The 27466-nt window shown below is 40.3% G+C and overlaps 8 non-coding genes across 8 annotated transcripts; 5 read left to right on the plus strand and 3 right to left on the minus strand.

Annotated features, from left to right (window-relative positions):
* The first annotated feature begins 700 nt into the window (after positions 1-700).
* trnaa-ugc (transfer RNA alanine (anticodon UGC)) lies at positions 701-772 on the plus strand. Its single transcript has one exon. It is a non-coding gene; the product is annotated as a tRNA-Ala (tRNA).
* A 1012-nt stretch (positions 773-1784) lies between these two features.
* trnam-cau (transfer RNA methionine (anticodon CAU)) lies at positions 1785-1856 on the minus strand. Its single transcript has one exon. It is a non-coding gene; the product is annotated as a tRNA-Met (tRNA).
* A 326-nt stretch (positions 1857-2182) lies between these two features.
* Positions 2183-2299, plus strand: LOC116678211 (U5 spliceosomal RNA). The gene has a single exon (XR_004329198.1). It is a non-coding gene; the product is annotated as a U5 spliceosomal RNA (small nuclear RNA).
* A 10790-nt stretch (positions 2300-13089) lies between these two features.
* On the minus strand, positions 13090-13162 carry trnav-aac (transfer RNA valine (anticodon AAC)). Its single transcript has one exon. It is a non-coding gene; the product is annotated as a tRNA-Val (tRNA).
* A 3787-nt stretch (positions 13163-16949) lies between these two features.
* On the plus strand, positions 16950-17031 carry trnal-aag (transfer RNA leucine (anticodon AAG)). The gene has a single exon. It is a non-coding gene; the product is annotated as a tRNA-Leu (tRNA).
* A 1624-nt stretch (positions 17032-18655) lies between these two features.
* Positions 18656-18728, minus strand: trnar-ccu (transfer RNA arginine (anticodon CCU)). The gene has a single exon. It is a non-coding gene; the product is annotated as a tRNA-Arg (tRNA).
* A 979-nt stretch (positions 18729-19707) lies between these two features.
* On the plus strand, positions 19708-19779 carry trnaa-ugc (transfer RNA alanine (anticodon UGC)). Its single transcript has one exon. It is a non-coding gene; the product is annotated as a tRNA-Ala (tRNA).
* Positions 19780-23522: 3743 nt separating this feature from the next.
* Positions 23523-23635, plus strand: LOC116678212 (U5 spliceosomal RNA). The gene has a single exon (XR_004329199.1). It is a non-coding gene; the product is annotated as a U5 spliceosomal RNA (small nuclear RNA).
* The last annotated feature ends 3831 nt before the right edge of the window (positions 23636-27466 follow it).

The following is a 27466-nucleotide window of genomic DNA, read 5'->3' on the forward strand; positions in this document are numbered from 1 at the left end:
GAGACAAGGAAAGGCTTCTTTAAGAGGGTGGGGGGGCGTCTGCCTCAACTGGTTGGGGTGACAGACAGACAGAGAGAGAAAAGACATGGAGAATTGTAGCAGAGGGTGTCTAGCAGGTGACTCCAACCACCGATCTAAACTCCTTAACAGTAGGAGTAGGGCAGGTCACCACTACATCGTAGTGATTTGTGATTATGCAACATGTTACCCAGAGGCTTTCTCCCTCAGAAACACCAAGGCTAGACAAGTGGCCAATAGTTTACTTCAACATTTTTCCCGGGTAGGGGTCCCAACAGAAATCTTAACCAATCAGAAAACTAACTGAACATTGAAGGAGGTAGACTCCCTGTTAGGGATCCGGGGCATTAAAACAACACCCTACATAGTTTGTGGCTTCATAAACAATATTGTATTATCTCATAGGTACTGGAAGCCACCCGTCTCCACCAGTGCATTTCTCAATGCCCAGATGTGTTACAAGATTTGCAGTGAGTGTTGTGTTGTCCAGCAGAAAGGCAACAGATGTGTTACTTTTCGACTAGATTTACACCATAGCAGTGCAAGCATTTTCCCAAGGCTCACTTTTCAGCCACCGCCATGTTTTGAAACCATATACAACATAAATATTACATATTTCACCCAGGTGTCTTCTCTTCTTCAATGATCTCACAAAAAGTAAAAAAAAAGCCAAAAACATTCAGGGGATGTAGCTCAGTGGTAGAGCGCATGCTTTGCATGTATGAGGCCCCGGGTTCAATCCCCGGCATCTCCAACAGGTCTCCAGTCTGCCAAAGAGCTGCAAAAAGCTCTTATTCTGAAAGAGAAAAGTATTAAAAGGCAATCTCCTTGTGTTCATGGTAATTAATGCAAAAATCAGTCTCACTGGCCAAGATTTGCATTGTCCAGTGATGGTATAGTGGTGAGCATAGCTACCTTCCAAGTAGTTAACCTGGGTTTGATTCCCAGCCATCGCAGTAGCTTTCATTGTGTGGTTACTTGCTTTATTTGTCAAGATTAGCCAGAAAGGTTACTTGCCCCACTGATTTGATAAAATATTAGATCTCTTTTATGGTACAAATAAGGGACTTTATCAATCAATCAAGCTGCCTCCATGAGGATCCACAGACACAGGGAGTGCTCTGCGATTTGCACTTTGCCCGTGTCTGGTAACTACTACTAACCAATTGAAAAGTTTATCAACAGAGCAGAAAGCAGCAGAAAGGCAACAGGTGTGTTACTTTTCAACTATGATTTATACCGTAGCAGTGCAAGCATTTTCCCCAGGTTTGATTTCCAGCCATCGCAGTTGTATTTACAGGTTTTGAAGCCATATACAACATTAACATTACATGTTTTACCCAGGTTTCTTCTTTTATTCCGTAATATTTCAATTTCTTTGCGGTGAGTCAACCCAGAAGGATTAATAAAGATAAGTCTTAGTCTATCTTGGAAAAGAGTAAAAAAAATCTGAAAATCTTCAGGGGATGTTGCTCAGTGGTAGAGCACATTTGACACAAACTAAGCGGTGTCCCTTTTATACCTCAGACTATCAGATAGCACTACAAGCACTTCAAATGCAGTATATTTATTGTATTACGCTCCAGTTTTTATGGGTGTTACAGCAGGTATTAGCACTGTAGTTTGCATATTCGTGGATGAAATATAATTGACATGCGATTAAGTTTATTTTTCAGCAGGTGGAGACATTTCACTTCAGACAGATGCAGCAACAGATGCTTCATTAAACATTAACACACAGGAAATAGAAGTAATGCTGATACAATTAGCAGAGGATGGTTTCGATCCATCGACCTCTGGGTTATGGGCCCAGCACGCTACCGCTGCGCCACTCTGCTCTACACTTAATACTCAGGGGCGGGAAGATGTGTGATTGACATTTGGAGCTCACGGGTTGTAAAGTTAAACATTTGGTAGATGTGGTTGCTCCTTGCCACTATCTTTTATGTGAGCTTCCTGATTACTCACACCTTGATTATTCACATGTGACACTTGTGATTGGCTGGTGTTTTAAAAAAGGCATTGTGAGTACAGATATAAACATCAGTAAGGAGTCTACAAAGTTGCCTCTTATCATTTTAGTTGGACACCCAGTGAGGCTTACCGCGATGCTTTGGACTGGGTCCACTAGGGTTTTCGGCTGCTCTCGATCAGACGGCTGTACTCACTCTGGTTTCTCTTCATAATGCACAAGACTTTTGCCTTTTACTAAAGACTTCCTTGGAGGGAAACGCTGATGAGTTGAAACTATTTTGGGGGGGGCTTTGCTGTTTGGCCGAGTCTTTTGTACTTCTTTGAACTATCCTTAACTAGACTCAGAGTCTTAACAGCAGCTAAATGATAGAAGCAAGATGATTTTCATGGGCCGTGGACAGCGACTGAGACGACAGGACTCCCCCGGACTGTGACCAGGACCGATCAAAAAATTTCATTGGGAAGGGTGTGGGAAACAAATTGGCCAGACAGAGTAAGGAAAGTTAGTCAGAGAGTAGGATACTGGAGACTTAGAGGACTAACACTAGAAGCAATGGTTTTAATCATCAAGGCAGTGATTTTACCTTTGCTTTTACTCATCAGCTCTGTTTTTATCCCACCCAGAAAATGATTTTAGACCTGGAACAAGCCATCTTTTATTTCCTGTAAAGGTCCAAGTGGGAACGAGTACAAAGAAGAGTGATGAAGAAGCCAAAGGACAAAGGAGGAAAAGGAGTGCCGGACCTGTTATTGTTTTTAGGGAGCAGATTTACAGCTATACACATAACAGCAGCCACGGCCCCATCCAGAAATCCTAAGACTGCAGATATGGCACGGTTCTGGATGGGATCATACCTCAGAAGATTAAAGACCTTACACTCTGATGTTAAAGTAACTGGGTCTTTAATCCTTCACCTTCACCAAGATGATGAATGAATTAATATCAGATTATGATATTGATTTATTTAGTTTTACTGAAACCTGGCTGGGTGATGGAGAATATGTTGAAATGAATCCACCCCTCCTAGTCATATTAATACCCCCATTCCTAGAGGCACAGGCCCAACTGATGACTTCTCCTTCTCCTGTTACATGCTGCACCCCAAGTCCGTACTGACTCAATTAAATTCAATTTAATTTATAGTATCAATATAGTATCAAGAGTTATCTCGAGACCCTTCACAGTTGGAGTAGGTCTATACCACACTCTGTAATTTACAAGGGCCCAACAATTCTAGTAGTTCCCTCCAGAGCTAGCAAAAAAAAAAAATCCCTTTAAAAAAAAAAAATCCCAGTTGAAGTTTATTTATTTTATGCATCCTTAACTTATGTATACTCCTAATATTAATATATAGGCTTATATTGCAATCTCGTAGCCCTACATGTAGGTGTACCCATATTTAAATGAACACACTGCATTGATCTAAAAGAAAGTTGATGTCATAAAGAATTGTGATGATGACATAATGAATGTGTATATGCATTAATGAAAAAGAAAGTTGATGTGTATTTGCAATAATCAAAACTTAAGTTGATGTGTGTATTCATTAATCTAAAAGAAAGTTGATGTGTATATGAATAAATCTAAAAGAAAGTTTATGTGTTTATGCATTAATCTAAAAGAAAGTTGATGTGTATATGCATTTATTAAAAAGAAAGTTGATGTCATAATGAATTGTGATGATGACATAATGATGAATGGTGATGATAAATCAAAAAGAAAGTTGATGTGTATATGCATAAATCTAAAAGAAAGTTGATGTGTATATGCATTTGTTAAAAAGAAAGTTGATGTGTATATGCATTACAGTTTTTTACAATTCCTATGACAGATTTTTCAATACAGTTAACAAGTTTCCTAAACTCTTAACACACCAACACACACAAAACACACAACTGGCAAAACAGTTAATTTCATGCTCAAAATCCCACATTGTAAACTAAACTCCAAAACTAATTTTCACAATACAATAATACTCTAACACTACACACTATGTCTAACAAAACACTGCAAACTTGTTTCAAAATCAAATAATTATTCAAAACACTAACACATGTTCTCTTCCAACAGGAACATTTAGTCAATCATAACACAATGACAAAAAAAACTCTATCATCAGCTGACATTACAGAAACTTCATTATTTTAGATGTGTCAGGTATGCCTTTACACAATAGACAGTATTTTGTATTGATCATGGATTGTGTTTTGCACATTCATTTTGTTTCTTTTGTTGAAGAATTCAATACAAAAAATAAATGACCATCTCAGAGTAGCTTTACAAAATGTACCGTTTATGAAAAAAAAGACAGAGACAGAATTGCTGCAGTAAAGACTTTATTCGCAGAAGGACATTACTGCAAGATATACAAACAGAAAGAACACCAGAATAATAATTAAAAAAGTAATCTTCTAATCTGCTCGGTTTCTGTATTTGGCCACATGTTCTCATCCACATCACACCTGATATCTTCTCTGGCAAGGCATCGTGGGAAGAATCTTTTTGCATGCCTTATCCACCCTGGCGGTGTTCAGCTGTGATGTCTTGGCAAGCAGCATCCATTACATCAAGGAGGGACATTTGGTCATGTGGACGATGGTCAAATACCTTCCATCTCCAGACTGAGAAAAACTCCTCAATGGGGTTGACGAAGGAGAGTAAGAGGCAAGGAAATGGGACATCATCCTTGGATGGGCGTCAAACCAGGCTGGGATTGTACGGGAATGGTGGAATGTCATGTGTAGTCCCATGTGATCACATATATTGGCAAGTGGTCTCCCACCTGCCCCCTTTCTACCTCTGGCACCAGTCTTTTGTGTAGGTCTTCTAAAAACAGAAGAAGGCGTTCGGTGTTGTAGGGGCCAATCTCACATTTATGCAGGAGTGCACCATTGTTGAGATTGCGGCGTACATGGTGATGTTAGCTCCTCTCTGGCCCGGCACGGTAACTGGGGCCCTTTTTCCAATTAGGTTTCTCCCACGGCGACGCCTTTACGCCAAGTTGAAGCCAGCCTCGTCAACGAAGATAATTTCATGTGGGACTTGATTTGCCTCCAACTCCATGACTCTCTGAAAGTAATTAGACACAGTGGATGTAACTGCTGTGCTGTACTGTATATCTACTGTATGTCCTAATGTACTCCAGGTTTATAGAGTAGTTTGCAGTAATGACTGTATTGGATAACCTTACCTGGACGTATTGGTGACGTTCTGAAGTTCTTTGATGCGTTCACTGTTCCTTTCAAAAGGAACTTTGTGTAGTTGTTTCATTCGGACTCTGTGTTTAGCTAGAGTCCGAGAAATAGATGTTAGGCTGATTGCTGCAATGTTCCCAAAGAAAAGGTTGTCCATCAATGAATGTTGATGTGTATATGCATTAATATCAATGAAAGTTGATGTCATAATGAATTGTGATGATAACATAATTAATAGGGATGATACACTAAATAGAAAGTTGATTTGCATATGCATTAATATCAAAGAAAGTTGATGTGTACATGCATTAATATCAATGAATGTTGATGTGTATATGCATTAATCTATAAAAAAAGTTGATGTCATAATGAATAGTGATGATGACATAATGAATAGTGATGATGACATAATGAATGTGTTTATGCATTAATCTAAAAGAAATTTGATGTGTATATGCATTTATTAAAAGGAAAGTTGATGTGTACATGAATAAATCAAAAGAAAGTTGATGTGTGTATGCATTACTGAAAAAGAAAGTTGATGTGTTGGAAAATGTTGTTGGGTACCATGGTGACCGGTGAAACTCATTCATCTGTTACGCATGTTACTTTATCTTTATTGTGAATTTGATTTCATTTTGAATCGTTATTTCGCATTAATCAAAAATAAAGTGGATGTGTATGTGAATAAATCTAAAAGAAAGTTGATGTCATAATGAATTGTGATGATGACATAATGAATGGCGATGATATAATAAAAAGAAATTTGATGTGTATATGCCACAATCTATAAAAAAGTTGATGTCATAATGAATAGTGATGATGACTGTAATGAAGACCAGATGTTCCACTTGACTAGGATCTAAGTTTGCACGCTGTGGACTGAACACATTTCCAGCTGTGCTAAAAAAAATTGGTTCAAAATGCCATCCTAGTTCTTTGCTCAGATTGGCTGCCAGTTTCCCTGCTGCTGTGCCTAACCTTTCCCTGGACTCAGCTGCAACATGTTGGCCCAGCCCCACTGTGGCATCCTGATCATCATCACCAGCCAGGAACGGATCTGATTCATCCTCAGATTCCTCACCAGCATGCAGTGACCTGATGATGGAGCAAGGCCATCCAGGAGGGGGATGACCTCAGAGATGTAGGCGCTGGGTTTTGAGGGCGCCCGTGTGACCTCCTCAAAAGGACTAAGAACAGTGAGCATGTCTGATGCTAACCCCCACTCATTTGGATAGATGATTGTAGAATCTTTACCCATGTTAGAATGCCAAGCCCTGCGCTGCTCCACCAGCCGCTGGAGCATGTAGAAAGTATTGTTCCACCTTGTTTTTTCATCTGTTATGAGCGTGTGCTGGGGGAGGTTCTACTGTGTTTGTAGCTCATGTAATCTGTTGCTGGCTTTGCTTGAGCAATGAACATGGCCAGATATGCTCCTGGCTTTGGAGAGAAGGGATGAATAGTGATGATATCATAATTAATGGTGATAATACAATGAATAGAAAGTTGATTTGTACATGCATTACAGTTTTTTTCAGTCGCTAACAAGCGTTTATCGAACCAGTTGTCACATTTTCAAAACTCTAAACACAATTAGCACAGCATCGGTCTTTTGTGGCCAAACCATTCACACATTTCAAGTCATTTTCACACAATATGCAGTTAGTGAACACATTTCCACAATGCTTACATTTTCTTAACAGACAAGCTATACCTCCCAACAAAATTGTGGATTGTTTTTGTAGTATTTACAAATGTTAACACACACCATCCCACAACAGCAAAAACAATAATCCAAACCTCAGACACAGTATAAAAACCTCTGCTTCTGCAATGATAGCAGTTAAAAAACAATGTATATCAGCTGATAATGAAAAAAAACAATTGAATAATTCACACACAGCTGATTTCTGTTGGGTGAATTGGGCAAACCACAGCTGATTCCAGTCTGGCTTAGACTAAGTGGCAAGGGTTGTTTTTTTCTATTACACTGACAGTTATACATAGGACTTTGAACTTTCAACAAACCAACAGGTAAGTTCTGCATTTTACATGGCTTGTTTCTATTCACACAGTAATGCATATGTTGAATTGTTTTTCCCTCTAAAGAATGTAACGTCTTCCACCCTCTGGGGGAAGAGGAAAGCTCCTCAATAATGATCAAGAGCTTGCCATTGTAGAAATGGTTGTTGCAAATAATGCAATAAAACTGTAGGAAATTCAAGCTAGAATTGTGGAGGACCATGAGATATTTGACAATATCGATAGCATCAGCCTCACAACCATTACACGGACATTGTCCAAACACAGAGTGCGGATGAAGCAGCTCTACGCTGTTCCCTTTGAGAGGAACAGTGAGAGAGTCAAGGAGCTACGACGACAGTATGTCCAGGTATAGTGTGTATTCAATTCATTGTCCAGTTCTATAAGCTTTGCACTTTGCCAGCAGGTAACATCTCAGTAATAGGTTACAGTACAGTATGGTATACAGTAATGACATGATTTACATTAACTTTGTTTCAGAGAGTTATGGAATTGGAGGCCAACCAGGCCCCTCATGAATCATATACATAGATGAGGCAGGAGTCAATCTGGCCAAAAGGCGTCGACGTGGACGAAATATAACTGGAAAAAGGGCCACGGTTGATGTGCCAGGACAGAGAGGGGCAAACATTACCATGTGTGCAGGATTACTCCATCCCAGATGTCAGGTTGGACCCTATAATACCGAGCGCATCCTTGCCTTTCTCAATGATCTCCACCAGCGCCTGGTTCCAGAGCAGGATCAGGAGGGTGAAAACATGTGGCCCTTTGTAATTACCTGGGACAATGTGGCTTTACATCATTCACAAACAATAACAACATGGTTTGAAGTCCACCCAAGACTGGTAAGTCTCTTCCTTCCACCCTATTCACCTTTCCTCAACCCCATAGAGGAGTTCTTCTCTGCATGGAGGTGGAAGGTTTATGACCATCAGCCACATGACCAGATGTCCCTCCTTGAAGCCATGGATGCTGGCTGCAGGGACATCACAGTTCATGACTGCCGAGGATGGATCCGACATACCAAGCGTTTTCATCCCAGGTGCATGGCCATGGATAATATCAGATGTGATGTTGATGAAAACATGTGACCTAACCCTGAAGATCGCAGAGAGTAAAAGCAGTAATTTTGTGCTTTTTATTCCCCTCCCTCCCTTTCTATCTGGGCTTTTTACAGTTTTCTTTTTCTTATGCGTTTCATAGATATTTTGTTCACTGTAAGCAATACTGTATAAAATTGTACAATAATGCAGCAATTCTGTTCTATCATACCGTGTTTCTACTGTACCTCCTGTAGTAAACAGGAAATGAAAACTGATGAATGTGAACATTACGGGACATGTGGACATACAATTCCCAACCAAGAAATGTAGTGTTAAAATGGTGGATTGCATGTTTTGCATGCAAATACCTGTAAAACTGAAACATAAAAGTCTATGCAGTTTTTGTAATGTCAACAATAGCCAGTATTCTGAAACCTGGTGTACTTTGATTGACTGCATGTACTTTGTGAAGTGAAAACAAGTGTTATTCTTTGACAGAATAATTTCATTTTGAGCCAGGTTTCCAGGGTTTTGGTAAAGTTAGTGTGTGCAGAGAAAGATGTGTTCTATTTTGAAATGAAGAGTTAGTATATATTTAACAAAATGTGTTTTTGAGAAGAAAATTATCCATTTGGCCAATTGTGTTTTGTAGGTGTGAGTCTGTGTTAAGAGTTTAGAAAAAGTATCTGAAGTATGGGTAAGTGCTTGTTAGCGACTGAAAAAAACTGTAATATCAAAGAATGTTGAGGTGTATATGCATTAATATCAAAGAAAGTTGATGACATAATGAATGGTGATGATGACATAATGAATGTGTATATGCATTAATCAATAAGAAATTTGATGTGTACATGCATTTATTAAAAAGAAAGTTGATGTGTATATACATAAATCTAAAAGAAAGTTGATGTGTATATGCATTAATATCAATGAAAGTTGATGTGTATATGCATTTATTAAAAAGAAAGTTGATGTGTTTATGCATTAATATAAAAGAAAGTTGATGTCATAATGAATAGTGATGATGACATAATGAATAGTGATGATGACACAATGAATGTGTATATGCTTTAATCAAAACGAAATTGTATGTATATGTGCAGTTATGTGTAGCCGCCTTACTGAAGGAAGCGTTGGGTCTGGAAAAAGAGCCTCTTTTGGACAGGTCCCACCGGACCCTCCAACCCAAACCCAAGCCTGGTGATGGTCCACGAGCCATTGTGTGCAGATTTCATCGTTACAGTGACTGTGTTGACATTCTGCGCCGCGCTAGAGAGCTCCGACAGATGAAAGTCAGAGACTTGACCGTCTCACTCTTCCCGGATCACACTGCCAAGATTGCTCGGGCTCGGGCTGCTTTCAACGAGGTCAGACGCCAACTTCGTGGCATTGTCGGTGCTCGATATGGTCGGATTCATCCAGCGCGACTTCGCATCACATACAACGGTGTTGAGAAGGACTTTGTTTCTGCGGATGAAGCCAGCGACTATGTCAAAACTTTGATTTCTGGGTGAGCTCTAGTAGCTTTTCAGAGTTTTTTTCTATTATTCCTTAGTTTGTGGACTCACCAGCCTTATTTATCTACATGTTCAGTATTTGTTTTCAGTAGATTTTCAGGTTTTCTGGCTTGCTACACTAACTAGGTTAGTGTCACTGTTTGTTTATAGCAGGTATTTTTTTTTCCTTCAATCTTACTGTATGTGATTAACATAATATATATATATTTTGTATTTTGTACTTCAGATATGATCAGCACTACCTCATTTTATGCTTTCTCCATCTGATAGTACAGGACTGAGGGCCTACTATTATTTGTCATTTTGCATTTTTACGTGCTTTACTATATTCATGTGCATACTGTTAAACAGTGTTGAGATCGGCGGGAGTTTTTTTTCTCTCTTACCTTTGTCTATTCTGCATGGTCTCCGGGTTGTTCAACGCTATTGTGGACAACTTTTGGTTATTGTGGGAAACACTGCTGTCTCCTTTGTTCTATGGTTATATGGGGACTTTGGGTGTATTTGTGTTTGGGGGTATGTTGGGGGGTGGGTGTTCCACCCTGGCTCACTATGACCATTTTCTTTTTTTTATGTTATTTGTTTTATTTAAATGGTTAATGGCATTATAGATCCCAGCATAGCTGGGTCAGGCACACCTCTCAGATTTATCAGTTGGAATATCAGAGGTATGGGGAATCCTGTTAAGAGATCTAAGGTTTTTGCACACTTGAAACGTTTAAACTCTGATATAGTATTCTTGCAGGAGACTCACCTTCGCGTCAAAAATCACCGTAGGTTACATTGCCCTTGGGTGGCTCAAGTTTTCCACTCAAATTTTAATTCAAAAGCTAGAGGAGTCGCCATTTTAGTTAGCAGAAAAGTTCAGTTCTCATCCACTGATGTTATTGCTGATAGGAATGGCAGATACCTCATGGTTGCTGGTACTTTTTCACAAAAGAGGGTTTTGTTTGTAAATGTAAATGCCCCAAACTTCGATGATGTTGAATTCGCTAACAGATTGCTGAGTAACATTCCCTTCTTGAATACACACCTGCTGATCTTCGGTGGGGATCTTATTTGTATTTTTGACCCAATCTTGGATCGTTCTAATCCTCGAAATCTGACTCAATCTGCTATGTCTATAATATTCTCTGATTATAGACATGAAACTGAATGGTCTTGTTGATCCATGGAGATTTTCCCAGGTGCATCATTCACATTCTAGGAATGATTACTTTTTAATTGACAGTACGCTTAATGCAGGTGTATTTTCCTCTGACTATTTAGGTATTGTAATATCTGACCATTCACCTTTATTATTAGATATTCAACTTTCTACTTATAAACGTAGCCCACCTCTTTGGAGATTTAACTCTCTTCTATTGGCAGACAAAGAATTTTGCGAACTTATTTCAAATTCTATTAATGAGTTCTTGTCTTTCAATTAAAATGTATATATGCAGTTATTAAAAAGAAAGTTGATGTGTATATGCATTAATCTAAAAGAAAGTTGATGTCATAATGAATAGTGATGATGACATAATGAATAGTGATGATGACATAATGAATAGTGATGATAAATCAAAAATTAAGTTAATGAGTATATGCATTAATCTAAAAGAAAGTTGATGTGTATATGCATAAATCTAAAAGAAAGTTGATGTGTATATGCATTAATCAAAAAGAAATTTGATTTGTATATGCATTTATTAAAAAGAAAGTTGATGTGTAAATGCATTAATATAAAAGAAAGTTGATGTGTATTTGCATTAATATCAAAGAAAGTTGATGTCATAATGAATAGTGATGATGACATAATGAATATTGATGATGACATAATGAATGGTGATGATAAATCAAAAAGAAATTTGATGTGTATATATAATGAACTGCAGCTGGCAGTTAAAAAAAAAAAAAAATCTCTGATGGCAGAGACACAACGGGAGTTTCCTTTAAACCAAGCAGCGTGTCTGAAACCCACGTTCACCAGAAATCTACTGGTTACTATGTAAGGACTACAAACCCCACTTTCACCTGAAATCTACTGGTTACTATGTAAGGACTACAAACCCCACGTTCACCAGAAATCTACTGGTTACTATGTAAGGACTACAAACCCCACGTTCACCAGAAATCTACTGGTTACTATGTAAGGACTACAAACCCCACGTTCAACAGAAATCTACTGGTTACTATGTAAGGACTACAAACCCCACGTTCACCAGAAATCTACTGGTTACTATGTAAGGACTACAAACCCCACGTTCACCAGAAATCTACTGGTTACTATGTAAGGACTACAAACCCCACGTTCACCAGAAATCTACTGGTTACTATGTAAGGACTACAAACCCCACGTTCACCAGAAATCTACTGGTTACTATGTAAGGACTACAAACCGAAGTTAAAAACAAACCTGAAGCTGAAGAAACCCTAAACGTTACTGGAACAGATCCGCAGACCGAATTGACTGACGGAGCAGGAGAGAGCGAGAGAGAGAGAGAGAGAGAGCGCATTTCTCCATGTTCTGTGTGTGTGTGATTGATCCGAGCGGGTTTGTAGGCGGGGGGGGGGCGCTGTGATTATCACAGAACGCTGCGCGGCCAGTTGAGGAGTTTTATTCAATCCGAGCACAGATATTGACTCATATTACTCGTAAAATACTTGTACTCGGCAAAAGTGCTTTATCCGTACCGGATACTCGTTTCAGCCGAGTACTCGGATCATCCCTAATAAACACATCAACTTTCTTTTTATTATTTCATCACCATTCCTTTTGTCTTCATCAAAATTCATTATGACATCAACTTTCTTTTTCATTTATGCATATACACATCAACTTTCTTTTAGATTAATGCATATACACATCAACTTTCTTTTTCATTAAGATAAGATGGTGCTTGAACATGAAGAGCTTTGTAGGTGAGAAGAAGGATTTTAAATTCTATTCTGGATTTTACAGGAAGCCAATGAAGAGAAGCCAAACCAGGAGAGATGTGATCTCTTTTCCTGGTTCCTATCAGAACACGTGCTGCAGCATTCTGGATCAGCTGAAGAATCTTTATGGACTCTTTTAAGCAACCTGATAATAAAGAACTGGAGTAATCCAGCTTAGAAGTAACAAATGAGTGGACTAGTTTTTCTGCATCAATTTTCGACAGGATATTCCTGAATCTCTGAATGTGATGACTACTGCACTGGGGAAACTTTGGTAGGCCTGGCCACGATTTCACGTCATGGAGATTTTTCCGTGAATGTCATGGAGAGTTTAACTTTGCAGAGTTTGATTGTGCGAAGTCAATACAAACAAAGAAATGTGTTTCCGCCCTGTTTCGAACAGGGGACCTTTCGCGTGTTAGGCGAACGTGATAACCACTACACTACGGAAACTGATGAAATCCAATTTTTTTGCATATTTTTGGGAAAATGCACATTTTTTATTTTATTGCAAATGTTCAAAATGCTACAAAATAGAGATTTTAAACCAGATTCAGTCACAGATGATTTGTCATGGATTTGAATGACAGCAAATATGTAGTAAACCTAAATATTTCTACATGTATTGACTGTGGCCTAAGTGTTGGAATAGCGCCACCTTTTCTTGATGTGCCAAATTTTAGGCTTGGGTATTCCTTGTTAGTATAATGGACAGTATCTCCGCCTGTCACGCGGAAGATCGGGGTTCGATTTCCCGACGGGGAGACTTTTCTACCAGCTAACCAATGCTACAAGGCCTCGAGGAAAGTGGGCCTTGGCTCAAGCTGTGTTCAGCATGGGAGGAGAACTCCTCATCCTAAACGGGAATATTTTCAAGCGATGGAAAGAGCACAACTCCTGGACATGAATGAAACGTCACAAGGCGCCGCTGGAGTTGGCACAGTTTATGTGGTTCATTTGGCTTTATCAGGCATTGATCTACAGCTTCCACTGGGGTGAATCATGAGGGGGAAAGCGGGCCTTGGCTCAGGCTGTGTTCAGCATGGGAGGAGAACTCCTGACCCTAAATGGGAATATTGTCAAGCGATGGAAAAAGCATATCTACTGGACATGAACAGCACCTCACAAGGCGCAGCAGACGGTGGGAGAGTGTCAAGTCTGGGCACTTTGTAATTCCTTTTCTGCTCTTTCCAGATTATGTTGTTCTGTAGGCTTCATCAAACAGTGATCTACAGCGCCCACTGGGGCAGATTGAAGTCCAGTGTCAAGCATTCGGAATCAAAGTCAGCCCCTCCAAATCTCAAAGCTCAGGATTTCTCCCATCGGGTTGGGAGTCAATTGCTGTCCCAAGTGAAGACGTTCTTGTATCTCAAAAGCTTATTTCAAACAGTGCAACTTTTTCCAACACAAAAACCACAATACTACTGAAACTTTGGATGGTCGCCTCCGCCTCTCACACGGAAGACTGGGGTTTTATTTCCCGATGGGGAGATCTGTCTACCAGCTGCTAATTATTTCCCAAGGCTACATCGACACTACTACATCTGCCAGAGTAGTTTGGATACGAGGCCTAACCATAGCAAAAGATACGCAATTTTTAAGAATGTATTATAGTGGATATACTCCAAGAAAGACAAAGGTTTTACAAAAGGATTGAGAATGATCCTGCTATCAAAGAAATGTGAGAGTCTCTTATAATGGACAGTATCTCCGCCTGTCACGCGGAGGCCTGTCGCATATAGGTGGCATTCGCTGACAGCATATTAATCTTTACGGTCATTGGTATGCATGTCACTTGATGTAATACAATCAAATACATAAGGCCCCACCCTAAAGGTTTGTGATACGTGGCGTGCAATTGTATGTCAATGATCAAGCTTGTTGCTGTGACCAAGAAACCACCAGCAAAATGACTGATACATCATCAGTTCCGAAATTTTCTTGGATGCCAAATATTTTTAATTCAAAGTCAGAATCCAATTGACATGTAAGAAAATTACAATACACGTCCATCTTCCCTAATTTCTAAGTAACAGGAAAATAGCCTGATAAGCATACATGTGCAGCTCAAATTTAAAAAGCCATAAAGCAAATGCTTGTGGCTTAAAGATCGAGCTCCCGCTCATAATACATCAGCCAGGTGCAGTCTCTGTGGCGCAATAGGTCAGCGCAGTCAGTTGTTAACTGAAAGGATGGTGGTTCAAGTCCACCCAGGGACGTTTTTTTTCTTAAATAACCTGGAGTTAGCCGACTCTGGGTTTATCCTTCTGCAGAAGACCATAGAGCAGCACAAAGATAACCCAAGTGGCCTTACCTCTATCAGAAGGTACAGTTCTGCAAACCATGTACACATTAATTTTTGCGGTCATTGGTATGCAGGTTACTTGATGTAATACAAGCAAATATATAAGTCCCCACCCAACAGCTTTGTGATACGTGGCGTGCAACTGTATGTCAATGATCAAGCTTGTTGCTGTGACCAAGAAACCACCAGCAAAACGACTGATACATCATCAGTTCTGGAATTTTCTTGGATGCCAAATATCTGAATTCAAAGTCAGAATCCAATTAACATGTAAGAAAAATACAATGCACAACCAGCTTCTACATTTCCGCATGAGTCAGCTTCCCCAATTTCTGAGTAACAAGAAAATAGCCTGATAAGCATACATGTGCAGCTCAACCCAAAAAGCCAATTGTGCAAATGTTTGTGGCTTAAAGGTCGAGCTCCCGCTCATAAAACATCAAACAGGCGCAGTCTCTGTGCCGCAATAGGTCAGCACAGTCGGCTGTTAACTGAAAGGATGGTGGTTCAAGTCCACCCAGGGATGTTTGTTGCTTAAATAATCTGGAGTGAGCCAACTCTGGGATTTATCCTTCTGCAGAAGACCATAGAGCAGCCCGAAGATAACCCAAGTGGCCTTATGTCTATCAGAAGGTACAGTTCTGCAAACCATGTACATATTAATCTTTACGGTCGTTGGTATGCAGGTCACTTAATGTAATACAAGCAATACATAAGGCCCCACCAAACAGTTTTGTGATACGTGGCGTGCAACTGTATGTCAATGATCAAGCTTGTTGCTGTGACCAAGAAACCACCAGCAAAAAGCCTGATACATCATCAGTCAGCTATTGCACCCCCACTGCTGCTGTATGTGCACTGTGGCTGCTGCATCAGTGAGTGGTCCAGCATACCGCAGACAAGGTTTGGGGAGTGGCCAGACCTCCACATACGGCTGGACATCTGGTACTTCATGCGAAGGCTGGCTGTCTGGTGTTCCACTGACGCTCATTCCCTCTACCCCACCTTCATGAGCTGTCTCTCTGCCTGCATGTTTAAGTTGGATGCAGGGGAACTCTCTCTGTCGCGGCGGCCAAACACAGAGCAGCTCAGGCAGGAGGGTGTGCCAACCATGACTGATCATGTGGTGGATGCAAAGATCAGTAAGAAGGAGCTGAGCCAGTACTGTCGCAGGAGGACACGCGGTGAGGAGGCCACCATCACCATCATTGAGCGGCTGCTGCAGGAGCTGGGAGGGGGAAACAAGAGGGACCTCATGGGGGTGCCACTGTTGGACCAGGTGCTTATGGAGCACATCTGGCGTGTGCAGCAACAACACGTCAAGTGCATCCAGGACCGGCCTGGTGTGCAGCTTTATATAGAGACGAGGACTATCAAGAAGGGGGGTGCGGTCCTGACCAAGTATCGCTGTGCCAGAGGGTCCACGTCTCTGGGATTCTTTCATTGCCACCTGAACAAGTTCGTTCTATCTAAGTAGTATGTGTTTCATGATTGTACTTTTGTTTTTGAATGGTAAATGGACATATTTTCAAAAATAATTTTAGAACTGTGCTGGAATTTGCTATAAAAAACCTGACCTTTCCCATTTTGACAAACTGTTTTGATCACTTGAGGCATTTCAATGAGGTCTTTGGTCTTGGACAGTTACCTTGCAATCTGAAACTGTATATCCTATTGTCTCTGGAACAATAGTTGGCAGTTGGAGGAGTAATGGCTCTTTACAATGAATATGCAAAAGAAGATGTTTACAAATTCAGTCCAGGTAAATGCTCAGCCCATATTCACACAGACCTAAACCTACTCACTTAATGCTGGTTACAATATTCTAATAATCAACAATGCCAGAGACAAATGACAAAGAGTGATAACAGTTAACAAGCATTACGTTAGTTAAGGTCCCAGTGTGTGTTACGATGTGGAGCATAGTCTTGCGCAGGTAGTGTGGCCGAGTGGTCTAAGGCGCTGGATTAAGGCTCCAGTCTCTCTGGAGGCGCGGGTTCAAATCCCGCCACTGCCATTTGCAAATGTTACATTGCTGGAAGGTAACCAATGTGATGACTTGGTTTTCAGATGTGTTGTCCCATGTGACATAGCTTAGTGAAGTACCGAAAGGCTTCTTTCTGACTCTGGTTTTTATATCTGTACTTGCAAAGCCCTGATTTTAATGACCACCCAATCGTAAGTGTTCAATGTGAAATACTCATTCATTGCCAAAATTGTAGGTAACTGTGACGGGGCGGATGTCAGCTGTCACGGTAGCGATACGCTACCTATACCATCCAAAGACTGAGACTGCAGGTATATGTTATATGCCTGTAAATGTTTAAAGTGTTCATATGTTACGTTAATTTTCACAATGTTTAAAAACATCAGTTAACCTAGCCATTCTCCATTTCCCCACAGTAATCCCATAGCTTTCTTGTGCTCACATTTTAACATCTAAAACTACAGTGATTTACATGCTACTGCTACATTCATCAATCTGTCATTCTGTTTAAAACCATACCATACTTCACAAACATTACCTAGTTACAATAACCACGCAACACTCAGATCTCTCTCACAGGTTAAACATTAGTCATATCAGCTTTGTCTTACTGGCGTCTTTGCATTCTGTTTTAAAAGTTTGCCGTGCACACCGGTTTATATAAGACGGTACGACTCCAGGGTGACAGGAAGTGACCCGTATTTTAAATTATAAAATTGTAACCCTCAAGATAGCTTGTGGCGTGTTTAAACATGGTTGATTATATCTATTTTAACATGCATACTGTATCTACACTCATTTACAATGTTTTTGTTTATTTTCTTCCCTTTCTTCATCTTTCTACACCCGCCATCTATAGCACTGGAATTAATTGGATTAGTGGGTTAGTTGGTGCTCTATAAGTGGTTTTATTTACAATTCTTAAGGTTCTCATTTGAAGAATGATTATAGGTTCAGTGTTTGTTTTGTAAGTGTTTCCCCATACCTCCAAACAGTAAGTAATTATGGAAGTATGAAGGAACAACTTGCACAATTAGCGTTGATTCAATAAATAATTGGTTTTATACAGTATAGTAATTTTTTTGGATATTTTAGCATTAATTTGGTGTATATGTGGCTTCCAACATAATTTTTCAGTGATTATGACTCCCAGAAATTTAAGGTCTTTTACTCGTTCAATTTCAATATCATTTATCTTAAGTTTTTTGTGTAAAGTTGTGGCACGATTACCAAAAATTATAAATTTAGTTTCACTAAAGTGTTAGTTTATTACCATCAAACCAGCTCATCTTTTTTAATTAATTTTCTGCTGTATCCAGAACAGATTAAATTAGTATCATCAGCACATAAAATGGTTGTCAGTGTTTTTGACACATCCCATACATTATTTATATACGTTATAAGTTAAACAACAGTGGTCCCAACACTGACCCCAGGAAACATAGTATCCGAGTTGGACTATTAATTTTCCCACGACAGCATTGGCTGTAAGTTCAGTATTTATTTCTGACGTTACTACTTGCAGTATTCCAATAGTTGCAAAGTTAGTAAACCTTTCACTCAATAATCATTGAATTCACATTTTTTTGCGTTTCTCTGCTATCAATTCTATCTCGAGTCTAGCACGCTTCCGCTACGCCACTCTGCTGAAATTTACCCCAGGTGGGACTTGAACCCACAATCCCTGGATTAGGAGGCCAGTGCCTTATCCATTAGGCCACTGGGACTTTACGTAACTGAATTTCACCAGTTCAGGACAAATACATATACAGTTCTGGAGACGTAACAAAAAGTAACCTTGACCTTTGACCTCCAAAATCAAAATCAGTTCATCCGCGACTCCAAGTGGTTATGTATGCCAAATTTCACATTGAACATTTAAACCTCCAAAATCTCATCAATTGATCTGCGAGTTCATGTAAATTCTTTTGCCAAATTTAAAGAAAGTCCCTCCCGGGGGTCCTGTGTTATCACAGTCACAAGAATGGGAAGTGCGTATGTATGTAGAGATGGACGGACGACCCAAAAGCATAATACTTCTAGCAACAGCTGGCGCCGAGACATAACAAGAGACAAAAAAGAGGTGGGGGAGACAGAGATAAGCCCTGACAGAGAAGAGAACTACAGACAAAAGATGTGAAATAGTGCCAAGTGTGAACACAAGAATTGGAAAAAAATTAGATCTATGAAGGACAAACCTTTCTTAAGCAACATGTCACCCAGAGGCTTTCCCCCTCAGAAACACCAAGGCTAAGACAAGTGGCCAATAGTTTACTTCTTTTTCACAGGTAGGGGTCCCCATAGAAATCTTAACCGATCAGAAAACTAACTGAACATTGAAGGAGGCATACTCCCTGTTAAGGACCTGGGGCAATAAAACAACACCTTACATAGTTTGTGGCTTCATGAACAATATTGTGTTATCTCATAGGTACTGGAAGCCACCCGTCTTCACCAGTGCATTTCTCAATGCCCAGATGTGTTACAAGATTTAAAAAGAGCGTTGTATTGTTCAGCAGAAGGCAACAGATGTGTTGCTTTTTGACTAGATTTACACCATAGCAGTGCAAGCATTTTGCCCAGGCTTGATTTTAAGCCACCGCCATGTTTTGAAACCATATATAACATAAATATTACATTTTCACCCAGGTTTCTTCTCTTATTCAATGATCTCAGAAAAAGTAAAAAAAAATATGAACATATTCAGGGGATGTAGCTCAGTGGTAGAGCGCATGCTCTGCATGTATGAGGCCCCGGGTTCAATCCCCGGCATCTCCAACAGGTGTTATTGTTCGGTCTGTAAAAGAGCTGCAAATGCTCTTATTCTGAAAGAGAAAAGTATTCAAAGGCAATCTCCTTGTGTTCATGGTAATTAATGCAAAAATCAGTCTAAATGACTAGCTGTGTTGCAAGATTTGCAGTGAACAGTCCATTGCCCAGTGATGGTGGTTTAGTGGTGAGCATAGCTACCTTCCAATCAGTTGACGTGGGTTTGATTCCCAGCCATCGCAGTAGTTTTCGTTGTGTGTTTTCTTGCTTTATTTGTCAAGATTAGCCAGAAAGGTTACTTGTCCAACCCGATTTGATAAAATACTAGATCTCTGTTATGGTACAAATAAGGGAGCATATCAATCAATCAAGCTGCCTCCATGAGGATCCACAGACACAGGGAGTGCTCTGCGATTTGCACTTTGCCCGTGTCTGGAAACTACTACTAATCAATTGAAAAGTTTATCAACAGAGCAGCAAGCAGAAGAAAGGCAACAGGTGTGTTACTTTTCGACTATGATTTATACCATAGCAGTGCAATCATTTTGCCTAGGTTTGATTTCCAGCCACAGCAGTTGCATTTACAGGTTTTGAAGCCATATTCACATTAACATTACATGTTTTACCCAGTTTTCTTCTTTTATTCCGTAATATTTCAATTTCCTTGCGGTTAGTCATCCCAAAAGGATTAATAAAGATAAGTCTTAGTCTGTCTCAGAAAAAAATTTAAAAAATCTGAAAATCTTCAGGAGATGTTTATGGTAATAGAAGACTATTATGGTAGAGTATTTTAAAAGAGCTGCAAAAGATATTACCTCCTGTGGTAATCTGACTGGTAGGGTTTTAGACAGGGGTGCACATAACCTTTCCAGTGAGTTACTCAGGTGATTACCAGGAAATGGTGTTTGGTACTCACTCCTTATGCAGCGAAGTCTTAATAAGTGCAGTCTTCCCCACTGTCCTCTTCAGTGTCGTCCCCACTGTCCTCTTCAGCGTCGTCCCCACTGTCCTCTTCAGTGTCATCCCCACTGTCCTCTGCTTCAGCTTCCTGCATGGTGATGAAGATGCTGCAGATGCACGTCCCTGTCCTTGGTTGAGCCTCCGATTAGCTGTCTCCATCCACAGGTCAACAGCTTGCTTTGGGTTAAACGTCTCTGTGGTCTGCTTTGACAGGTGAATGTGCATCAGGGCTGAGAGACAAGCATGTGACAGACGAGATCTGTACTTGGTTTTTATTATGTTAAGATGTGAGAATCCCCTCTTACAAGCTGCACTGCCTAAAGGCAGTGTAAGAGACAGCTTAACCACCTTGTTGGAGTAAGCATCTGGGTTACTTGTATTTACTATTTGGACCAAGTCATACACAGAAGAGGCTCCCAGGCGTTTTCCTGCCTGCTTTAAGCGCATCCATTCTGTCACAGTGGTGTCTTTGTCAAGTTGCAAGGTGGCCTCATATTGAAAATGTTGCAAACTGTTGTGTTTCCAAAACTGTGGAGATCTTGCATTTCCTGAGGCCATGTTGAAGGATCAAATACTAAGAAATGATCACATGACTTAAGGGAGTCATATCTGCTTTCAAACTCTTCAATTAATCCCCTGAGTAAGTTTGATTTGTCTATGTCAGCATCAGCATTAGAAACAGTGTGTGCCCTTTGGCCTTTACCATCAAGCAGAAGTGTGAACTGTCCAATGGCCACCATGTGTTCATCCTTACATTCTCCAATGGTCAGTTTTTCCTTCTGGAACCTAATGGATGTGGTCTTTAAAATGTTGCCAATGTCAAGCATGTTTGACAGAATGCACTGAAAACGCTCTGTGCAGATATGCTGCATGTCACTGTTATCACTCGTAGCCAGTTGTGTTTTATTGGCTGGCAATAGTCTTGATATTTTTAACAGTGTTTCATGCCTCCATGCAGACCATCTGATATTATGAAACTTACCCAGTTTCACAAAGGAAATCCCATTTTCTTTACATTGCTTCTTCAGTGCAGCAGATTTTTTTGCTCCACTTTTTTGTAAATAAAACTGCAGCAGCTTGACCACAGAGCGATTAAATGTCTCACAGTAAGGAAAGTTGCAATCAGCTGATTTTACGCAATTCTCCAATGGGTGCACAGAATGTGCACAAGGGAGTCTCCAACCGCAGCAAGTTGCCGGAGTTTTGGCACAACGCCGTTGTAGATTCCGACGTTGACAGCCATCTGTACACACAGCGACCAACTGTGTTGTCCAGTCATCCAAGCCTGAGTCCTGGAAAAGTCTCACAAGTCCGTCTATTATGGCCTGCGCAGTTCGGTCAGCACCCAGTTCAATCAATCCAATAAAGTCTGAGGTAAACTCTCTGTTGCTGGACACAGACACGATGTAAATGATTTCCTGCTCAGTTTTTGTGATGTCCTCAGATCTATCAAAAAGTAGCCCCCAAAACTCAGTAGACTGCAACCTGGCTCGTAACTCCCCTCTGATGGTGTGAGTGATGCTCTGCATTATCCGTGCGCCCGCTTCACATTAGATTCAACTTTATTGTCATCACACATGTACAGGTACAATGCAACGAAATACAGTTCACATGAATGATATACACCTCCGACATTTACTCCTAGCCGCTTCAGTAACGGAATATCCTCAGAATAGGAAGACATGGGACATGCGTGTTTAGCTTTATGGAAGGCAACAAGAAAAATATTAAACAGAGCTTGCTGCTGTTCTTCATTCAGCTTGTCCTGGACATTTCGTCTCGGCTAGCTTGTTTATTAGCAATGGCTTGCGCCACATTCGTGTGCTCCTTGCTCTTTTCATGTTTGTCAAATAAAGGATGGTTGAAATTCTTTGAGCCTTTATAAAACGCACCTGTTTTGTCCGCTAGATGTGGAATCTTGCACCACATTTTCAGTGCGCTCATCGGCTCTGGCTCCATTTGGCGTTTCTTTGTAGTTGGCGAAACACCAAAAAAGCTGCTTAATGTCTGTTGCTTTTTGGACTTCTTTGACCGTAGTTTGCAAGCAACATGTCATATGTAAGGTTAGATGAGAAGATCAGTCAAGTACGCAAAGGCGCGTAGTAACACAAGTGGCATTACGCATTCCCGATTTTTGTCGCGCATGCGTACTTGCGTACCAGTTATGTGCACCCCTGGTTATAGAACGTAGTGGTAGACTAAGACCTCCTGTGACAGAAACTAAGCGGTATGCTCTCTCTTTTCTGCTCAGACTATCAGACAGCACAACAAGCACTTTAATTGTAGTATATTTATTGTATTACGCTCCAGTTTTTAGGGTGTTACGGCGGGTATGAGCACTGTAGTTTCCTCTTAAGCAGATGGAGACTTCACTTCAGACACTTGCAGCAGATGTTTAACATCAACAGGCTGGAAATAGAATTTATGCTAATGTAAAGCATGGTAAATAGGTAAATTTGGAAAATCTGTGATTCACATTTTGAGGGAAGGTTTGGGAACTTGTAGCAACCAAGGCTCCAACAGCTTACAGGTTGTAAAGTTAAACATTTGGTAAACATTGCAACTATCTTTTATGTGAGCTTCCTGATTACTCACACATTGATTATCACATGTAACACTTGTGATTGGCTGGTGTTTTAAAGAAAAGGGCATTGTGAGTACAGATAAACATCAGTAAGGAGTCTACCAAGTTGCCTCTTATCATTTTAGTTTGGACTCCCAGTGAGGCTTACCACGATGGTTTGGACTGGGTCAACTAGGGTTTTCTGCTGCTCTCAAGCAGACAGCTGTACTCACTCTGGTTTCTCTTCATAACACACAAGTCTTTCACCATTTACTAAAGACTTCCTTGGAGGGGAACGCCGATGAGTTGAAACTATTTTTGATAGACTTTGCTGTTGGGCCGATTCTTTTGTAATTGTGAAAAACAATTTTGCTATTCTTAACTAGACTCAGATTCTTTACAGCTGCTAAATAATAGAAGCAAGACCCTTGCCCATTTTCATGGGCCGTGGACAGCTACTGAGATGACAGGACTCCCCCTGACTGTGACTCGGACCGACCAAAAAATCCTTGGGGTAAAATTTGATCAGGAAGGGGGTTGGGAAAACAAATTGGCTAGACACGGTAGGGAAAGTTAGGCAGAGATTAAGGTACTGGAGACTTAGAGGACTGACACTAGAAAGAAAGGTTTTAATCATCATCAGTGATTTTACCTTTGATTTTACTCATCAGCTCTGTTTTCATCCCACCCAGAAAAGAGAGGGAAAGAGTGCAAAGAAGAGAGATGAGTAAGTAAAAGCTATACACATAACAGCAGCCATGCCACCATCCAGAAACCTAAGACTGCAGCTATGGCACGGTTCTGTATGGGCTCAAACCTCAGAAGATTAAAGACCTTACCCTCTGATTTTAAAGTACCTGGGTCTTTTACCCTGCCATCCAACTTATGCTTTTATCCAGACATTTCTAAAATGTTTTCACCTCGAGCAAGAAGAAGTGTATGTTTTAACAAATTATCGCTCTCTCATTTCAGTTGTGCAGGAGCAGGAACCTGTGAGTCCAGTGCGTGGGCTGGCTTTTGACGAGCCCTCAACTGTTTGGTGCAACATGAATCCTTCGGCTCTCCCAAAACAGACTCCGGGACTTGTCATGGATGGTGGCTCATCAGATCCTCCCGGTCAGATTGGTTATGCACTCCCGGGGCATGTCAGCACACACATCCTGCCCCCGACCTGGATGTGGCGACCCCGAGTCGGTGAGGCATTTGCTCTGGGAGTGCAGCGCTATTGTGGACTTGTGGGCAACGGCCGGCTCCTTGCAATTCCCGTACTTACCAGCAAGGGAAGTCCTCACAGCTTGTGCTATATGGGGCGAGCCCAAAGAAACAGATACCAGCATGTGACTTTATAAGTTGCCGCCAAAGTTGCCATTTGGACCTCCAGAAACTTGTTGGTAAGAAAACACATGCAGATCCCCCCGTGGCTGTGATCAGGATGGCTGCAATATCTAAGTAGTATGTGTTCATGATTGTTCTTTTTTGAATGGTACATCAACAACTGTGCTGGAATTTGCAATTAAAAACATGACCTTTCCCATTTTGACAAACTGTTTTGATCACTTGTGGTATTTCAGTGAAGTCTTTGGTCTTGGACAGTTACCTTGCAATCTAAAACTGTATATCCTATTGTCTCTGAGCAATAGTTGGCAGTTGGAGGAGTAATGGCTCATTACAGTGAATAGCAAAAGAAGATGTTCACAAATTCAGCCCAGGTAAATGCTCAGCCCATATTCACACAGACCTAAACCTACTCACTTAATGCTGGTTACAATATTCTAATAAACAACAATGCAAGACAAATGACAAAGTGTGGTAACATTTTTTAATAAAGTATTGGCATTTTTCAATAAAGTATTGGCTTTTTCCACAGTCCCTGTATATGTCACGGTGTGGGGGTCAGACAATTGCAGGTAGGGTGGCTGTGTGGTCCAAGGCTGAATTAAGGCTTCTGTCCCTCTTGAGTTGTGGTTTCAAATCCCACCACTGCTGTTAGCAAATGTTACAGGCAACTCTCTTCTTAAACCAGAGGTTCAACGATTGGCTAAACCCTCCTTTCCAGCACTGTGGAGTACACTTTACCAGGAAGGCTGAGCATGTGATACCCCTGTAATGAGCACACACCCTCTGATCCCCCTTTTCCGAAGAGGGGACCCACCACCCTGTTCTTGCACTGCCACAGACCTCCACGCTATGTTGGAGAGGACATAAGTACATAAGTATAAGACATCTGATACAAACAAAGTCTGTATCAGACTGTATCAGACTTTGTTAGTCGATAGAAGACGTTGTTGGTTTTCCGAAGACATGAAACAAGACACAGTGTGTAGTGGTTACCAGTTGAAATGACTCTGTTTTGGTTTTAACCCTGAGTTAACATCAGAGTTCTAGAGTCTCGCATCATCATTGGTGCCTTTGATCCTTTGATGCGGTGATGTCACACTGAACACAAACATTCCAACAGTTGGTTTTTGTTTGGGTTTTAAATTTTCTGTAGAATTCAAAAAGGGGGCGGGGCTATTCCAGGCACGCCTGGTTCCACAATTTCATTCATATTTGCTCTCACTCTGCTCTATATACCCTCAACATGTAGGGAGAGCAGGAACATTTTTTCAATTAAACATATTTACAAAGCAGTCGTATCGCAATGAAAGCTAGATATTTAGTCACTATAGCAACCTACACGTGTCATCTGTCAAATACAGTTGGATTTTCAGCTTTGAACAAATCGTTCAGAGTTTATTACAGAAAAAGTGGGACGTGCATAATGTTTTTGTCATCCTCATATAAACTTCACATAACTTTAATATATTTTTACTATATATCATGATGGTACTTCGTAAGCTGTTATTTTAGAGTGATTCAGGGCTACACATCTTTGTGAATGTCTGGTAACAACTAATTGCCGTCATCATGAACCGGTTGTATGAAATATATTGAATGCATTGTGGATGATTTAGTCCTTTTTAAAGCTAGAACAGAAGGTTTTTCCCAATTAAATCATGTTTTATGGTGGATATGTTGTTTCACCAGTGTTTACGTGGGTTTAAACCACCGGACATCCAAATAACCCCCCAGCCCGTCAGTCTCCATAGGATTACATGGGAAAAACTCGACCCCAAATAATTTTTATCTTTGTAAAACTGCTTTTCCATGTCTCACCTTGATAAATTTTGTATAAACACAGATATTTGTGCATTCACTTAAAATCCATGGAGTAACAGCCAGGTGGGGACGGTTGAAACAGCTGTTTATCAATATCCCTCTTCATATGAACTACCTCTTCACCCCTTTCCCTATGAGTGTTTTCTTCTTCCCTCTCACCATCATCATCTTCATCTTCTCCTCCTCAGTCTGTTGAACACTTTCCGACGTTCCCGCATCCTCTTGGACGTCAGCGTGTTCCTCCATGTCAGCTGCAACAAAGATAAAACACATTAATTGTGATATACCTTTGTTCTCACAATGATTATTTTATAAGACAAGAAACCATTATTGTTGACAGTTTCCATATTACTGTCCAAATCCAATCAACATGTGCAACATTGTAAACAGACTGTTTACACAGAAGGACAGTTACATTTATAATGAATATCAGAACCATAATATTGATGTTCAACTTCCTGAACTACTCCCGATAACATTAGTTTAAATGTACTTTAGTAAGACGGTTTTTACTTCAGTTTAACAAATACTACAATCACCCATACAACCACAGTTTATAAATGGGACAATATGCTACTACATCACCAAATACTTTTACTCAGTTAACATTAAATAAGGAATTAACCTTTTACTGTAATCATAAGTCTTGATAATTAAATATTATTGTATTCTCGTAACAACCATCACACAACACGCACACACACAAAACATAAGTAATACATGTTTACACTTACTACACATAAATCCTAACGGTTTATCAGCACTAGGAAATAACTGTTTATAAGCTAATAGAGTGTATGCTACTTTTAATTGAATACTGTCATTTCCTTGACCCAATATTTCACTTTTAAATAAACAATTTAACCAACACAATACTACTTGCTGTACACAACTGTAGTGCTGTCTGACAGATTGCACCTTTTCATTAGACACTTCAGCGATTTTCATTGGAGATGCTCTAAGGAACACAATAGTCACATTATAGACGTTTGAGGTGGTGATGACGCACACATG

Source organism: Etheostoma spectabile, unplaced genomic scaffold (assembly GCF_008692095.1).
Source record: "Etheostoma spectabile isolate EspeVRDwgs_2016 unplaced genomic scaffold, UIUC_Espe_1.0 scaffold00006646, whole genome shotgun sequence".
Lineage (NCBI taxonomy): Eukaryota > Metazoa > Chordata > Actinopteri > Perciformes > Percidae > Etheostoma > Etheostoma spectabile.